At 34.7% G+C, this 10,247-nt stretch overlaps 1 pseudogene; it reads right to left on the bottom strand.

Moving 5' to 3' along the window:
- Window positions 1-542: 542 nt before the first annotated feature.
- On the bottom strand, window positions 543-9,199 carry LOC142629990 (uncharacterized; annotated as a pseudogene).
- Window positions 9,200-10,247: the final 1,048 nt, after the last annotated feature.

Here is a 10,247-nt window from a genome sequence, read left to right as displayed (position 1 = left end):
TATTAAGAAATATATTAAGTTTTAAAATTATTACACTTACTAAGAAATAGCTAATACAACCTTTTAAAGAGGAATAATTCTTCCTTATTTTGAAAAATAGCTATTCATAAAGAATGACTATTTTTTGTAATAAAAACATAACCAAACTAAAGAATAACTAAACCATAAGAATAACTATTACGTTACAGCGCCTATTACAGTCTACGAAACATTTAATTCCATTTCATTTCATTCTTTTCCATTTCTTTCCCTTACTTAAATACATTTCATTCATTTCCATTCCCTTATGATCATTTCATTCCATTCTCTTATGAACTCCCAAACAGAACCTAAGAATTACTCTTATTTTACAAACTCTGTTATAGTAGTTCTTAAATATATCTATTCATAAGAAATGACTATTTCCTGTAATAAAAACATAATCAAACAACAGAAGTTAAAACTATTGGAATAACTATTACATTAGACTGCCTACTAAACATGCCCTTATTCACCATCTAATCAAGACACCAATAGGTTGGAATGCCATTTTTTTCTAAACCCTATCGCCATATCTGTAACCAACTCAATAGACAAGCTAAAGAAAGAACAATGAAAGCAGAAACATAGTAAATTCTGCCATATGAAGATGCTCTTTGTTGTTCTCTTTCTTTAATTTTTTGCAGTTTTTCTGCAACTTCGCCAACAGATTTAGAGACACAATCATCTTCTTCTTCAAAATTGCTGAAAAAGGTTGCTAGTCTTTCCAATATGGATTGTTGGCTTTCATTCAATGAATCTTCATTTCCCTCATAATCATCATCACCCTCAAAAACCAAATGAATCCCCCAATTCTTTAGCTCAACCCCCTTCATATTTGGTGGGTTCCTCATTGTCACATGTATCTTATAACCATCTTTCAATAACCTAATAAATGGATGATTGTATGGATATCGACACAAGTGAATTTGATCTTCATTAGTCTTTGGTATTCCAAATAAGTGCAATGTTGTTTTGTATATCCAGTAATCCAGTTTGCGGATCTCTGCCTGAACGTCCACTATTGCCGGGAGACGATATCTTAGGTCGTCTGAGATTTCCTGATTGAGTGAGACAACAACACCTATAATAACACCTTTGATCTCACGGTTTTTAAAGTTTGTAAATCTAACTGCCTCTTGAGAAAACCATCTTGGAATCTTGCTTCCAGGCATACTGAGATTGCGTATATGCCTCAAAGAAATCTGCCAAAAGGAACCATGAGTTCAAACCTTTTTCTTTTTAGTTTTTTAAAGGCTGAATACAATATTGAGAGAGGGAGAGAGAGAGAGAGAGAGAGAACCTTAGACAGTCTTCTCTTTACGCTTGAGGAGCACACATTGCAATTACTCATGTACAACCTTCTCAAGGACTTCAACTTTTGAAGGCCAGGAATATCCACCACTTTCTCACAATTAGTAAGGTTCAGTTCACGTAAACTTTCCAAGTTTGAAAGATCAGACACACTTTCCAATGCAATACAATTTGCAACATTCACCTCTACCAAACTTGAGGGAAGTGGAGGGAGAGATTTGAGCTCCTTACAATCAGGCAAGATAAGTTGTTTGAGGATGGACAGGCCCATTAGACTAGAGGGAAGTTTGCAAAAATGATTGTGGCCTAGCTTCAAAATCTCCAATGACGACAACTTCTCAAAATCATCAGGAATTTTACCAGATATTTCCAAAGCACGGGCATCAAATTCACTCAGCAAGGACAGATTTGAGAAGGATGTTGGGAGTTCAAAAACCGTACGTTTCTCTATTGTACTGCAAATAACAGGAACTTCGGGTGTACTTTTATCAAGCAGTTCAACATGAGGTTTCTTTGCCATTTTTAATACCATTAAGCTTGAGAGCATCCCAAAGCTTTCAGGTAAATCTGTCACAGCAGTTTCGTTCATCAACAACTATTGCAAGGACTTTAAGTTTCCTATTGAAGTCGGAAGTTTACGCAGCTGTTTACATTCATCCAATTTTAACTCAATAAGATTTTCCAACATTCCTATAGATTCTGGCATTGCACTGATATTAGCTTTTGATATGATCAAAGTAGTAAGTGTCCACATATGCCCAATTGATTCTGGTAATGATCTAAGAGATTCACATTTCTTTCAAGCTTTTGAATTACTTTCAAGTCACCTATCTTATCTGGCAGATCTATTATTGATGTCCCATCCATCTTAAGCTCAACAATAGAATCTAGTCCTTCAATTGATTCAGGCAGTTTGCTAAGAAAATGATTCTCTCCAACTAATAAGTGCTTCAAATTTGATAGCAACCCAATAGACCAGGGTAGTTGTTTGATTGCAGTACCATTGATGAAAAAACTGGACAATGATTTGAGATTTCCAATGGAGTCAGGAATTCTGTTCAGTGATTTACAACACATTAAACTTAGTTTCTCAAGGTTTTCCAAAGATCCTATGGAATCTGGTATTTCTTCTAATGTAGAATGATTAAGAGAGAGTTCTTTCAAAGAACACAACTTTCCTATGAACTGGGGCAGCCGTTTAAGAAGTTTGCAACCATTTAAACTAAGCTTTTCAAGGTTAGTAAGGCGGAAGATGTCTTCAGGAAGAGTCGCTATAGCAGTTTCATCAAGGAGAAGTTCTTTTAAAGATTTCATGTGGCCTATGCTCTCTGGCAACTTATTCGTTTTTGAGCAGTGTGAAAGGATAAGGCTCTCAAGTTGTTTCAGGCCAGAGACATCACTCAGAAGTTCAATAAGGTTTGAACAATTTCTCAGGTTTAAATGAAGTAATGAACTCAAGCTCCCAACTAATTCATGAATCTTAGTCAGCTTCTCACAACGCTCAAGAACAAGCTTTTCTAAGGCTCGATGTCCAGATAAATCTGGAACAGAAGCTAGATTAAAGCAACCATGGAGATTCATAACCATCAAGTTCTCAAGCACCTGGAAAACAACAAGTTTTCTTCTTTTAAAATAGGAACTGTCATTGGAATTTTCCATCAAAAAGTAAAGCTGAACAAACCATGATTACTTAGGCAGCTTTCAATGACTTAACATAGAAAGAAAAGCAGGAGATAACATGAGATTTTGACAAGTGGTGCATTCTATGCAAAGAGATTTAAACTTTAAAGTTATTGTCGTAGGTCAGGCTTCCTATACTTGCAGTAATCAATCAATCACCAATATCAATATATATATAAAAACAGAGATCTCATATGGAAAAACATGAGATTTTGACAAGTGGTGTTTTCAATGCAAAGAGATTTGAAATATTTTAAAGTGCCACATCAGAAATAAAAACAAATTAAATATTGACTTTTTGTTCAATGTTTCATTTGGTTCAATATTTCAAGAATTTTCGAATTAAAAAATAAATATTCTTTGTATCATTTGGTTCAATGTTTCAAGACTTTTCATCACACAAAACTCTTTACATTTTAATTCATCATTTACACCTATTGCACTTCTACCCCTTTATATATATTCCACCCATAGCTCTTCATGTCATCCCATGTCAAATATACCGACAAAACAAGATGTCATTTACCTTCAATCTTTCGACGACAACTACCTAGCTCTAATATTACTTTTTCATCTAATCTTAACCTGTATGAGTTGGCTACAACCAAGGAAGGAGGTTTTGCATTTTATATTGAGTGATAACAGCAATTACAATTTTGATGTTAAGGTTGGACATTGTGGATGTGTGAGTTTTGTAAATGATGTAATTGACTATGGGTGTTTGGAATATGTATTTTGTTTTAGAATTAAGAGAATGAGAAAGACACATTCATATCAACTTTTATTTTATAATATTCCTCCAAAGCTTTTTTTTTTTTTTTTCACATTACTTCAAATGAATAATTATAATGGATACTTGTGTGCAATTTATAATTGTTGCTTTTTATGATGAACTCATCAATATATATATAAAAGCAGAGACCTCATGTGGGAAAGTATGAAGTTCTGCCAAGTGGCGTATTCTATACAAAGAGAATTGAAACATTCTCAAGTGTTACATTAGAGATAAGAACAATTTAAATATTGACTTTTTATTTCATTTTGGTTCATTATTTCAAGACTTTTTTAATTAAAAAAGTATTATTTGGTTCAATGATTCAAGACATATTTGTTTTTGTCTAATTAAATCAATCAATATATATATATATACACATACACACATATTTAAGCAGATACCTCATGTGGGAAAGCATGAGGTTCTACCAAGTACCGTATTCTATGTAAAGAGAATTGAAATATTTTCAAGTGGCACATTAGAGATAAAAACAAATTAAATAATAAATTTTTATTTCATTTTGGTTCATTGTTTCAAGACTTTTCCAATTAAAAAATAAATATTTTTTGTATCATTTGGTTTAATGCTTCAAGACTTTTCATCTCTCGCATATACACACAAAACTCTTTGCATTTTAATATATGCACCATTTTCACCTCTTGCACTTCTACCCCTTTATATATACCTACCCATAACCCTTCATGCCATACCATGTCAAATACACACAGACCAAAAAACAATGTCATTTACCTTCAATTTTTCAACAACACCTACCTAGCTCTACCTAGTTCTAACATTGTTATTTCATCTAATCCTAACCCGTATGAGTTGGCTACAACCAAGGAATAGGGTCTTGCATTTTATATTGAGTGACAACAACAATTACGATTTTGATATTAAGGTCGGAAGTTGTAGATTTGTGGGCTTTGTAAATGATATAGATGTGATTGATTGTGGGTGTTTGAAATGTTTATTTTGTTTTAGAATTAAAGAGAAAGAGAAAGATTCATTCTATATCAACTTTTATTCTATAATATTCCTCCAAATATTTTTTTTTTCTCATTACTTCAATTGAATAATTATAATGGATATGTGTGTGTAATTTATAATTGTTACTTTTTATGATGAACTCATTACCAATAAAGTTCTATAACAATTATGCTATAATGCATATACAACATTCTTCAAAATTATCTTACATAATATATTACAATATTATCCGTGCATCGCACGGGTAACTTACTAGTTACTAATAAAGTTCTAAAAAAAAAAACAATTATGCTATAATACATATATAACATTCTCCAAAATCATTTTACATAAAACATTATAACATTATCCGTGCATTGCACTGGTAACTTACTAGTGATAATAATAATGATAATCGCAATGGGAATATTAATAAAAGCATACCTTGTTGTTGTGCGAACCCCACAATTGTTCAATTTTGCTTTCTGATAAATCAAGCACAGCAACTTTGCGAGGACAAAAATCAGAAGGAAGACTTTTCATGGGGCAACCTTTCCATTGTAGCCACTTCAGTTCAACAGGAAGATATTTGAACTTCCCTTCCAAATTCACATAATTTATTTGGAGCAGTCTAAGATTATACATGGTTTCTAGGGAATTGGTGAAAATTACAACCTCTATCTCTTTCTCTGCTCGATCTTCAAGATAACGTTTATACCTTTCCTTTAAGTATGTGATTGCTGAGGTGAAATTGAGGTTTCTTTGAAGGTTATACCAAGAAATTGTGTCACCACTTATATCCTTGACAGAGTTTTCTAATCTTTTCTCGAAGTCTAGGACAATGCCTTCTATAGATCCTGTTCCCTATTGTCAATCAAATGGAAAGTATTAAAGAATCAATAGTAGAGCCAAGCTAGAAGGAAACAATTAACATATTATTGAGCACCTAAAATTTTCATAGAAGATAGAATATTAATGGACTGAGAAATGATAAAAGGCTACTAAAAAGGTGGCAACTGGAATCCAATTTTTTATAAGGAGGAAGAACATTCAGATTTTTTTTTCTGAAAGAACTTTATTGCAATGTTGGACAATGGAAAATAGACTGGAACTCCATTAAACATCTTCTGCCTTTTCTTTTCTTTCTTTTTTTTTTCCCCTCGTGGGGGCAGGGGACTGTAAAGACAAGTAACATGCAAATGGGCTTAGACACAGCATTGCCCGGCATACACACATGAACCATAATGGATAAGTAATAGAGGTTTCTTGATAAGAAATATCATACTATAATTGATACCTTTTTATCCTTAAAGACATTCATGATCTCATCACGATCCCAGAGTCTAGTTCGCGAGCCAGGATTCACAAGGTTTTCTCAAACAATTTGTCTTCCCATGTCTCTAATTTGATCATGTATCCACAAAACATTGTCCCCAGTGAACTTAATGAGTGACTTTGCTGTGAGGACTGAGACTACTATCTCAGCATTAAATCCACAACCCCTCAATATGTCAATTGCATCTTCTCTCTTCATTCTCATTTTAACAAATAAACATGCAATATCTAGGAATATACACTTCTCTTGTTCATCTAATCCATTAAAACTTATCATCAACACATCCTGAAGATGCCGGGGACGAATCTGTTTTAATTTCCGTAGAGCATCTTCCCATTCTGTTAATCTCCTCTTATCAAACAGAAAAGAACCAAATACTTCCAGAGCCAATGGTAACCCTCCTGTAAGAGACACAATTTGCTCGGACAGATCCAAACGAATGCCTGTGGGTTTCTCTTTTCCTAGTGCATGGTAACTAAAAAGTTGTAGTGACTCGGATAAATCCAACTCTCTCACCTCATAGAACTCGGTCACAAGATTTTTGGATAATACTTCAATGTCTCTTGTTATAATAATAATTCGACTTCCTTCATAAAACCATTCTCTGTTACCAATTAGAGCATTTAGTTGGTTTATATTATCGACATCATCCAAAACAACAAGAACTTGCTTCTCATTTACTATTCCTTTGATCTCTGCAGTACCAGCATCAACCTCCCTTATAGTAAGCGCCTTACTAGATGAAAGATCATTAATAAGTTGATTTTGAAGAGATACTAAACCATTATCTTGAGCTGAAATTTCTCTAACATTTGAAATGAAACACCGGTGCTCAAAGTGACCAACAACTCTATTATAGAGAGCCTTAGCCAGGGTTGTCTTGCCAACCCCACCCATCCCATAAAATCCCAGAATTCGGATGCCATTAGATTTAATATCTAACAATTTCAACAGTTTTTCAACACGAGAGTCAAGTCCAACAGTGTATGCAGCCACACCCACCGGAGTTTTGCTCAATTCAATCAAAACCGTTTTGACCAAATTTTTAACCAATAGTTCATCTTCGCTGTCAAGAAACACGATTACTGCATCAGAATATAAAAGGCCACAGGGATGAGAATAATTTAACATTTCAAATAGCAATAGAAGGGACTTGAATGTATTGTGTATCTTGTTTCCAGAGCACAAAATGGAGCAGAGAGAATACTAAATGTTGGACATTAGTATAATGAAAAAGTAAGCTTATAAACAAAAAACAAAAACAAAACATATAACTTTTCTTAATGGTCGAGCTATACTTTATTATAAAGAAAAAGTAAGCTCTTGGCTTGTAAAGTAAAACATTGAGAAGTCATAAACAAAGAAAGAAACCCCAATTGTAATTTTAAAATTCAAATTGAATGAAAAATATATTAAAACCACAACTATCTTGAATATTTATATACCAAATCCCAAGTTGCCCAATAAAATATTAAAATCTGCCTGAGCTTTCAACTCATGAACAATCACCATCTAACTCACTAAACTAACACCGGGCAATTCTTAGGTGGTCCCGGAGCAGTGCTCCGAGACCTCACAAAGGGTGTGAGTCCATGACCAAGCAGTGCTCTGGGCTCTCACAAAGGGTATGTGTTCCATTGGCTATGGGGTCATACCCTTTGTGAGAGCCCAGAGCACTGCTCGGGACTACCTAACTTTTTTCCAACACTATGTTATTCTTCTTTCACGCCTCTGCAACTACTCAATCACAAACCTCAATCTAGTTCCAACGTATTTGTATAATCCATCTCTATAATACGTTAAGTAATCAATGTTTTTGTAAACAAAACAAAGTAACAAACAATAAACCACTTTACCGATTGGTGAAACCGGGGGGGAATTTGCAGGCTAACGCAGTAGGGAGAAAGAATATAATAAGTTAACGAAGGTTGCAAAGGAATTTGGAAAGTAGCGTCTCGAGTTTTAAAAACTCGAGATCAATGACAAAAATCGAGCGTCTCAAACTCGAGTTCTACTGCTGGTGTGGAAGAATTTAGCCACGTGGAACTTAAGTTTGAGAGACTCGAGTTCCATGGAAGCAAATTTCCAGATGCAGAAGGAGAAAAGGCGGAGAAGACAAGGAAAAGAAGATCCGAATCAAAAAGAAGAAGACGACGACCTGGAGAAAACTGGATCTGACTGGAGAAAACTGGATCTGAAGAAGATGGAGACGACGACGACCTGCACGAAGAAAGGAACGATCTGAGTCTGACCTGCACGACGACGAAGAACAGAGACGAAGAACAGATCTGAGTGGGCGATTGGACGATCTGAGTCTGATCTGCACGACGACGAAGAACAGGGACGAAGAATAGAGGAAGAACAGTAGGCGATTCTCTGAGTTTGATCTGCAAGAAGTCCGACCGAGCGAGGAAGAAGAAGTGAAACTCGAGTCTTAGAGATTCGAGTTCCACGTGGATTTCTACGTGTATTTTCTTCCACATCAGGTTCTACCGCTTACAAATTGAGACTTAAAAACTCGAGTTTTATCATGAAAATCGAGTTTTTAAAACTCGAAATGCTAGTTTACAATATTGTTTTGAAACGTGACAACTAACTAAATTTTTTGATATTTAATGGTATTTGGAAAGAAAATTCATGAAACCGGCAATTTCACCGGCTTTTTTCATGGCATTCCTCCACTTGTCAACCTTGTCTTTCTCAAACCTCTGCTCATGGTTCCTAAAATGTTCTTGAAAAGGTCATGTCTGTCTCCGAACATCCGAGGGGTCGACTCCGTAGAACACGGGGAGTATGAGCCTCCGGCACTCGCATATTTTCGCGAGTTCCTCGAGGCACCACCGCGACGACGCGTAGTTTAGGGAGATGATGACGATGGAAGCAGCAGAGTCCTCGATGGCCTCGAGTAGACTTGAGGCGATCACGTCCCCACGGCGTAACCCTTCGTCGTCGCGGAAGACTCGGACGTCGAGCTTGGTGAGCGCGTTGTAGAGAGTGTTGGTGATGGTGTGGCGCGTGTCTTCGCCTCTGAAGCTCAAGAACACGTCCCACAGGACCCGGAAAGCTCCCGGAGTTGATGGAGTGGAAACACCGCTACTGTTCTCCATTTCTGCAGTCTGCTAGCTATACAGTTCAAGTTCTTTACTTTTTCAGGGTACTTTTTTAAATGGTTTTGTTAACTTGGAAGTTGGACATACCCGCCAGCTAAAAACTAAGCAATTGTCGAGTACAGTCACTATAGTGAACTCCCTTCCAAAAAAAAATCTCTTCCCATTAATTATGCGTTGCTTGGTAGTTGGACATAGAAGTACAAGTAAGGTGGTTTGAAATCGCTTATTTTATTTAAATTAAAAAAAAAATTATGAAAATATGTAGAAAAAAAAAATTGACTTTTGGATGCATGAGAGCCCTTTAGGAGGAAAAATAAACTAAAAAGTAAAATAAACTAATTTTTTCTCAAATTTCAAACTCTACCTTAATGGGGCTCAAACAAACTATTTTCGAACTCGCAGGTATGATAGATCACAAAGTACTTCTTATCATTAGGCCACCTCCTCAAGTTGTACTTGTAACTCCCTTCTTTCACCTAATAATGAATCCCACAAATGATTGTCTAGTGATTTGTATCTTAGTTGTCACACATAATCGAAATAAAATGATAAATTTTGGTTACAAAATTGTTTGTAACTTAAAACTACAATTTCACTTAATATCCTTTATTGATGTGAATATTAAAAAATCCACCATTAGATTACATTTTATTCTTATATCCTCTATGCTAGTAAAATGTCTAAAAAATAAAAAATCAGTAATTATATCATCAATCAATTGTTTAAATTGCAAGTTTTTGTAATTTAAAATTTTCATAAAAACAAGTTTCTAGATCATTTAGTAGTAACATCTGATTGACACAAAATTTGATATGTATGTTATAAGTGTGAAGAACATGCAATCCAACAGATAAATTTTCAAAATATATAACAATATTAATTTTTTTAAATGAAATTGTAGCATTAGACTACAATCAATTTTGTAGTCAAATTTTGTCTGAAATAAAATTCACGAAAGACAATTAACCCACTTCATATATGTATGATTTTTTTTTTTTTTTTGATACATTGATAATTGGAGGTGAGGGAATTTAACTAAAATATC

Source organism: Castanea sativa, chromosome 3, assembly GCF_040712315.1.
Source record: "Castanea sativa cultivar Marrone di Chiusa Pesio chromosome 3, ASM4071231v1".
Lineage (NCBI taxonomy): Eukaryota > Viridiplantae > Streptophyta > Magnoliopsida > Fagales > Fagaceae > Castanea > Castanea sativa.
The sequence above is the reverse complement of the archived record's forward strand: the minus strand, read 5'-3'. Positions and strand labels throughout refer to the sequence as shown.